Below are 9,120 nucleotides of genomic sequence, written 5' to 3'. Positions count from 1 at the left end.
TAAGCTACTATACTTCATCAATACCGTTATCAACAGTAGATAGCTACTTCATCAATACCGTTTATATCAGCAGTAGGTCTAGAGCTACTTCTTCAGTACCGTTATCAACAGTAGATAGCTATTTCATCAATACCGTTATCAGCAGTAGATAGCTACCCGGTACTTCATCAGTATCGTTATCAACAGTAGATAGCTACTTCATCAATACTGTTATCAGCAGTACACTGCAAAAACAAGTGTTTATATTTAAACACCATATTGTGTTTATCAGAGCAACACTTAATAAACACATAATTCATGTTAATGGTCTAACACTAATGTTCATAAATTAACACTTGGTGTTATATTACAAACACTAATGTTTGTAATATAACACCAAGTGTTAATTTATGAACATTAGTGTTAGAACCATTAACATTAGTGTTAGACCATTAACATGAATTATGTGTTTATTAAGTGTTGCTCTGATAAACACAATATGGTGTTTAAATTATAAACACTTGTTTTTGCAGTGTAGATAACTATACTTCATCAATACCGTTATCAACAGTAGATAGCTATTTCATCAATAGGGCCTACCGTTATCAGCAGTAGATAGCTACTTCATCAGTACCGTTATCAACAGTAGATAGCTACTTTATCAATACTGTTATCAGCAGTAGATAACTATACTTCATCAATACCGTTATCAACAGTAGATAGCTTCTTCATCAATACCGTTATCAGCAGTAGACTTAACAGTAGATAGCTACTTCATCAATAGGCGTTATCAGGCTAGATAGCTATACTTCATAAATACCGTTATCAACAGTAAATAGCTACTTCGTCAATACCGTTATCAGCAGTAGATAGCTACTTCATCAATACCGTTATCAGCAGTAGATAGTCAGTGGTGGCACTACGCGGTGCGCAAGAGGAAAAATGATTCTCCCTCTCTCCCCAAATATTATTCGTGGTCACCCCCATGCCTCATCCTGGCGGCAATTTTGCGCAAAATTTGTTGATTTTTGCATCAATTTTGCGCAAAATTGGTTGATTTCTCCCCCCTGAAATTCACGTTGCCCTTCCCCATCACCCCGAAAAAAATTCCTGTTGCCGCCACTGTACAGGGTGTCCCAAAAACAGAGGCCTCTCATTGCGCCCTCTTTTTCTCCTATTTCAGAAAAGTTGATCATGTACGGTATATGTTGGTATGTGAGAAGCCTTTACCCGTTAGCTTGAATAAACCGAAACAATTATTTCAATCGGCTCATAACTTTTGAAGATATGCCCTTTTAAAGAAATGTACCCGTTTTTCACTCTGTCCACAGATGAGGTTTGGCTACATCAAATATTAAATGAAACAAGAAATGTCTTTAAAAAAGACAATGCCTCCAAGATACAAATGGGCAACTTTTGTTATTAGTTAAGGAGACACTTATAATGCTAGCTTTAAGGTAACGCTATTGGATATAGATTTTGTCTGATTGAAATATGTGAGCCCATTCTCTCCTGATTACAAGACTGAAAATTTTATTTTAATCGGATATTCGGTTACCAAAATATGGCCTGTCAAAATGGCTTTCTTTTATTTTTGTTATGCAATGTTGTCAGGTAGGCCTTATTTTCTAATTATATATGCAAGAGTTATACAAAGTAAAATGTTCAGATCGGCTACAAAATAAGATATAAAACCCATGGATGCATTTGGCAAATTTCCATTTGCATAATTAATTTGGGCCCTAATCAACTTTTCTAATAAGTGGCCCTGATTAATTATGCAAATTGAAATTTGCCAAAACGCAACCGTAATTTTGTAGTATAGTGTGTGTTCTACCCATGTAGGCCTACCATGCCTCAGTGCCATAGCTCTTTTAATTGTATCTGATTATCTGAAATCTTTACTTTGCATAATTCATGCATGTAATTAGAAAATCATCTGGCAACTGGAAACTGCAAAAATATAGAAAATAAAAAGAAAGTTGTTGCCAATTTTTTGTTTTGGTTTCACGCGCCATTTTGACAGGCCATATCTCAAGAACCGAATGTAATCTACAGGGCATAAGCTTTAACATAGTATTATTTTATAAATAGAAAGAAAATCTAAATTTGTGCATTAGCCAATAGGGCCACGGTCACCTAAAGCCATCTTGCAGATAATTCTGATGTATGAAATAAGACCTTCAAACTTTCAGATATGAAGAGTTCCAGATGCAGGCAACCGTTTCTGGTTTTTAAAATATAGGCCTAAGTTGTATCAAGAGTCATTTCTTGTGGATTTTTTGACTGAAAATTACAATTGTAACGTTTCAGAGTAACAGATTTTCGTATCAGATTCTTTTATGCTTGTTTATTACATTTTGTATTCAGGACTAAAATAATATTAATATTATTATATTTAGGGGGTCTTTTCATTGGCCATTACTTTTTTGTATGTGTAATTGAATAAAAAATCAAAAACATTATTGTTTTGTTTTCTTTCCTTCATTTGTGCTTTGTTTTGCATCGAATTGCGAAAGGGCCAATATCAACACCTTGTTTGTAAGGCCGTGTAAAATTAATATTTTGGTTCTCGTCCCTCCTCCTCAATTTCTGGGATTTGTCAGCTTTTTTGGTTTTTTTTAGATTTTTCAATTTTTTTAGACTATGGAATGAAATATAAAATCTTCATACATATAAATAAGTTTATTAGAGAACAAGCATCACTTACAAGTCTTTTGTGTTACTCTAGGGGGTTTTATCCATTAGAATCTCACATTTGAAAAAAAAAAGGGCCTCATCGTTTCCTCGAGCACTGTTGGAGAAGACCGAAAACTACTGACAATGCTAAATTTTACATTGAAAAAAAAAAAAAAAAAAAAAAAACCTCCCTCCCTCATCAATGCATGAAAATCCTCTGGACGAGAACCAAAACATTAATTTTATACGGCCTAAGAAGTATTGTGTGGGGAAAGATGATTCTTGCATTTTATTTTTATTTTTATCTTAACAAACAAAAAGCAAATTTCTCAGTCATAGTCTTGAAACGGTCATGGGTATGCATACAAAAATATTGCAACAGTACTCAGTAGAATGTAAAAAACTGACATACATACCACCAACATGACCAACCACGCATGGGAAGCAAATACTTTAAAACGAATTATTCCGAATTATATCAACGCAATAAAATTGCAATACTTTAGTACATGATTTGAACAGCAATGAAGCCGGCCATAGGCGCGGCTATAGGCGCGGCTAGGCGCATCATAGTTGAACACGGCACAGCACATACATCTCGTATGCAGAGAAATCAAATAGCTAGCCGGTCTTTTCAATCCCATCATTTCAACCTATTATTATGATGTAGACACGCATGCACGATGATTGCGGCCTAGTCGAGCCTAGCATGCATGCCAGTCGGCCTGCTGACTCACCGCGTATTAAATGACACAAAAATACCTCAAATTTTGCACAAAACAATCCATGATGTCAAATTATCACATCCAAAGTGTCGCCATGAACGTCAGCTTCAACTTCTCCAGCCAAAGTTTTTGCATTGATAATCAGGTTTCATGTAATCATGAAATTAAACCTTGTTTAATGTGTTTTCCCATTGCCACACACAGCATAACGGTTGTCCGACTTTATTTCTACGATATTGCTGATGTGCTCTATCTTTATTCCATGATGAGGCTACAACCCATAATTAAATACCGAATTAAAAATACTAGTTTGCGTCTGACGTCATGACAAAGGCGCGCCGTGATTGGTTGCTGACCTGCGCAGGACGGCATACGCAAGCTAGTCTTTTTAATTCGGTCTTCAATTATACAACATATGAGTTTGAAAAAATTCTAATGCATAATTCATGAGCTTGATAGACTCGCACCATTGGCGCCACGTGCTAGGTGTTTCTAGAATCCCTATAGAATAAGATTAATTTTAATGCTAATTTATTGCACATGCTGAGGAAGCGTGATTACCTTTTTGAACATTCGGAAATGGCGATAGGCGAATTTATGTATGGCGCAAAGTGGTGGGGATATATATTGGGCTTTCGATATTGGGCGGAAATTAGAGTACTTGTCAGAATATAAATTTGTACAATCGGCCTATATGCCGCGCAATGTGCGGCATTTTAGGTGTAAATTTCAAATCATACTACCTCCTGGCGGAGGCAGAAAAAAAAAGAAGATTAATGACATGAAAAGATAAGGCCTCGGAACACATTCACTGGTGTGATAAACGCCCAATAGTGGCATGATAGAGCCGACAACTTGTGAAACCGCCCAGCCGTATGGCATTTTCCATATACTCGGTTAGTTTTGTGGGGTTCATTATCGAACCCCAACGGTTTTAGATTGTATTTATACAGGGTGTCCCAGAATGATATATACCGAGAAAGATGGACTTTTTTTAGGTATGAACGGCATTTCTATTGGTCATATTGTTTTAAATTTTAAGTTCTACATATATTTAGCTTTCTCAGATTTTTTAGATTTTAAAAATTGGACGTTTCTAGTAGAAGTTAGAGAGGATTGCGTAAAAATGGTAAATCCAAATTTTGACAAAGCAACCTATTTTGAAAATCTGTAAAATTACTAACCGTTCAGCACAAAGTAATGTTATGCATGTATTTGCTGTGTCCTGTTCTTACTTCTACTAAATAGTCAATATCTATATATCGTTTATTTATGATATTGTTTACGAAGCAATCATTGTATGGAATAAAGGATTTGATACGCTTGAGTGACCTTAAACTATTCTTTCTTTGGCGGCAGTTTTGAAGACAATTATTGAGGTGTGTGAGTTTCATCATTTGAAATGCCGGCAGAGATGGTTTTTTCATAAAAGTATAGAGAAGTTTCGTCCTTAGTGTCACAGCATGCATTTATGTCCACAGTATAATAATACCAGCACTTATATAGCGCTATTACAAATTCAAGGAATATGAACATAGCACTTTACACAAAAAGAAAAGAGGAAAACAACAACAACAAATCTTATGAGGTGAACAAATGAGTCTTTAGATGGCTCTTGAAACTGCTGACAGTGGGACATGACCGTATGGATGATGGCAAGTTGTTCCAAAGTTTGGGACCAGCAATGCTGAAAGCCCCACCACCAACCACCCGGTGATTCCGACGGATGACAAGACGAGAAGTGTCTGCAGCAGATCGTAGACCTTGTCTACCTGATTGATATATGGTAATGCAGTCTGTGAGGTATGAAGGAGCCTGATCATTAAGTGACTTGAAAATGTACAAAAGTGTCTTAATCTTGAAGGCGATTCTATCTTTAACTGGGAGCCAATGAAGACTAGCGAGAAGAGGAGTTGTAGAATGGCGGCGAGCAACTTGAAAGATTATGCGAGCAGCCCTGTTCTGCAATCTCTGAAGGCGGGTGATGTTGCTAGAGTTGCATCCAATTAAGAGTGAGTTGGCATAGTCTAATCTGGACAGAACAAGGGCTCGCATGGCATGGCTGGTTGTGTCCCTGTTGATGAATCTTCTTATACGAGATATATGTTCCAAAGAGAGAAATTTATAGAGCGACATAATGATGTGATATGAGAAGACATGTTCATGGTAGAGTCAAAAATAACACCCAGGTTTTTTACTGTGTTAGAGGAACGAATGATGTCAGATCCAATGTGGATTTCAGTGTCCTGTAATCTGTTCATATTATGTTGAGAGGCGGCAATAAAGAATTCAGTTTTGGATTGATTTAATTTCAACTTATTGCTGTAATGGGCAAACTACAGCTACGTAACGAAGATTAATTTACTGCGGAGGGTCCTTGAAGAAGTTATATCCTCTGTAATAATGACATTTTTGGGTAAAAATTGTGGTAAAAATCACATAAAAAGTATGTTTTTCAACCTAAATAGCTAATGTCATATTGAAAGTTTTCACTTAAAGTCATAATGTACGATCTTATAATATGAATTTGGTTAATTTTTTTCAAACCTGATTTTTTGGCATATTTGTAATGTTTACACATGTCACAACTTGCACCTAAATGGAATCAGCCAAATTTGTTGTGTTTGTAGGTAAACAGAGCAAAGTTCGACATAAAGTCATAATTCAAGAAATTATGACTTTATGTCCTCCCATAGAACTACGTGTTAAACAGCCAAAATAACAAGCAGTGTTTCTTTCACTTTACCTCGTTATTTCAGCTCAAAATGGACAGAAACCATTCCCGATAATTATTACTAGTATTATTTCAGCATTTTGAGTATAATAATGACAAATTTAAAATTTGAAGGAAATTGTACATTAAGCCTTTAATCGCATATCAAGAATTATTTAGCATTTTAAGTTCTACATCTGTGCCATATTTGGTATATTTCCTATCAAAGAATGTAGCATTTCTCCAATATATTGTACAGTGCGGCTGGACGATGGTGATAAAGGATCCATGTGTTATGATGCATTTGCACTATAAATTGCACACATGCAAAGTAATAGCATTGTCACGCCAAAACGAATCGAGCTATTTCCATGAAAGTCACAGAATAAGTAGGAGGCATGTGTGGCATTGTATTTCACTTATTAAAATTAGATACACTGTTGACTATATATTTTTGATATTTTGTTCAAACACGGTATAAATCATTCTGGGACACCCAGCTGTAATGACCCTTTAGCTATTATTGGGGTATGTGGTCGCTTATTGGGGTATGTGGGTGCTTATTGGGGTATGTGGGCGCTCATTGGTGTATGGGCGCTTATTGGGGTATGGGCGCTTATTGGGGTATGGGCGCTTATTGAGGTATGGGCGCTTATTGGGGTATGGGCGATTATTGGGGTATGGGCGCTTATAGACGCTTATGATTTTGCCCCTCCCCTGAAATTCACTTTGCCCCCCGAAAAAAAAAATTGAGAAAAACAGCCTGAAGCCTTGAACGTTAACCAAGGCTATAAATAGCTACCGAGCTACAATTTCTGTGAAGCAGATTATTTATTTAGCAGCAGATGCTAGAAGCATAGTTTTAGTTTTATTAGTAGCTCACCAGCGGGAGGTGATGTTTTCACTGTCGGCCCCCACCTCGAGGGAGTCTTGATTATAAGAAGGCCAAAACTCCCCAAGACAGGTGGCAATCAACTGATGATCCCACCGGTGAAAGCACAAGACATGCATTTTCCATCTGGTCTTTGTGTACATTTAACCTACACCAATACTGTTATCAGCAGTAGATAGCTACTCCATCAGTACCGTTATCAGCAGTAGATAGTTACTTCATCAATAATACCGTTATCAGAAGTAGATAGCAACTTCATCAGTACCATTATCAGCAGAACATAGCTACTTCATCAATACTGTTATCAGCAGTATATAGCTACTCCATCAATACCGTTATCAGTAGTAGATAGTTACTTCATCAATACCGTTATCAGAAGTAGATAAACATCTCAAAAAAAATAACTAACCCCCCTTAAATAATGACCATTATTCAAAAAACAGGTGATTGTGTATTACAAATCTGTAAAATGCGTTGGAATCAGAATTTATTTCTGCACATTTTGACACCTCATTTGTAGCCCAATATTTGAATGTTGCAGTAAATTCTATTGATTTTGCATTCAGTGCAATGGAAGGAAATCTGTGTAATTATATCTGAGTGTTTTTGTATTGTAAAATTTTGTACAGAAGTGCAACTTTCAAATCTGGACCTCACTACATTAAATTGACCGGTGTTTTATTGTTTTTGGGCTATCGTATCAAATAAGGTGTCAAAATGTGCAGAAATAAATTCTGCTTCCAAAGAATTTTACAGATTTGCAATACAATAGCCCCATTTTAAATAATGGCCATTATTTAAGGGGGGTTAGTTACTTTTTTTGAGATGTTTAGTTACTTCATCAATACCGGGCGAACAAATTTGAACGTAAGTCGAGAAATATACATCATAATCCAAACAACTAAACATCAGCGTGTCTTATTCTGCATCTCATACGCCAATTTTGCTGGAATCAGTTGACTGATCGCGAAGAAATGTGCGATTACATAACGCATGTGTCAATTCACTTCATTCCAAGTTTGAAAGAAAGATCATTCAACATAATGCACACTAGTTGTTAACTGTCAATGGGCTTCATAATTTCTTCTGTGAAATCCTCGTTCTTTTTAAACAATCTGTTTCTTGCAAAACATTTAATTAGGTTTTGTTCAAATTTGAAAACCTGCACGATATTGAAAATGAAAGCTTGCATGTAAGATGATGCTCGGTACTTGTAAATGTATATTTTTTCTTAATGTTGCAGAAGTGTTGTATAGAGATTTCCAGCTGGCTTAAAAATTTCTCACACACATTAATGTTTTTGGAATATTTCCAAATTGTAGGCCTAATACAAAGTTAAATCATTTAAAACTTTAACAGTAATGATGTTGCATGGTATTAAAAATCACACGTAAGGCTGTAAGCACTTGATCATTGTTATTCTTGCCTCAAATGTTCTTTGGAAAGTTAAAATATAACATATTTGCACGACATGAAGAATTGAAGTTGGAAAGCTTCCAATTACAGAAATCAAAGTTTTACGGACAAACTGTTATTCATCTTCAGTGAAAGCATGAATGATATAACACCGTCCGATTATAAAATAGATAGTATGGACTAAATTTAGTGAGATACACACACTTTAGGCAGCGGTGAGCGAGCATGAAAAAAGCGTCTGTTGATCAAACTTGGAATGAACTGAATTGATGCACACATTATGTAATCGTTCATTTCTTCGCAACCAGTCAACAGAATCAAATAAAATTTTAGTATATGCACAAGAAAATAAGCTATGCCCTACATTTTAAATTTTTTGGTTCTGATGTCTATTTCTCGACTTACGTTCAATTTTAATTGCTCGGTAATTTTTTCTGGGACACCCTGTACTTCATCAATACCGTTATCAGCAGTAGATAGCTACAGCACCAATACCGTTATCTATCAGCAGTAAATAGCTACTTCATCCAAACTGATATAAGCAGTAGATAGCTACTTCATCAAAACCGTTATCAGCAATAGATAGCTACTTCATTAATATTGTTAGCAGCAGTAGATAACAACTTCATCAATACCAATTTCAACAGTAGATCTAGATAGCTACTTCATCAATACCGATATCAACAGTAGATAGCTACTTCATCAATACCATTATC

This window comes from Amphiura filiformis, chromosome 9 (assembly GCF_039555335.1).
Source record: "Amphiura filiformis chromosome 9, Afil_fr2py, whole genome shotgun sequence".
Taxonomy (NCBI): Eukaryota; Metazoa; Echinodermata; class Ophiuroidea; order Amphilepidida; family Amphiuridae; genus Amphiura; species Amphiura filiformis.
This window is presented reverse-complemented; position numbering follows the sequence as displayed.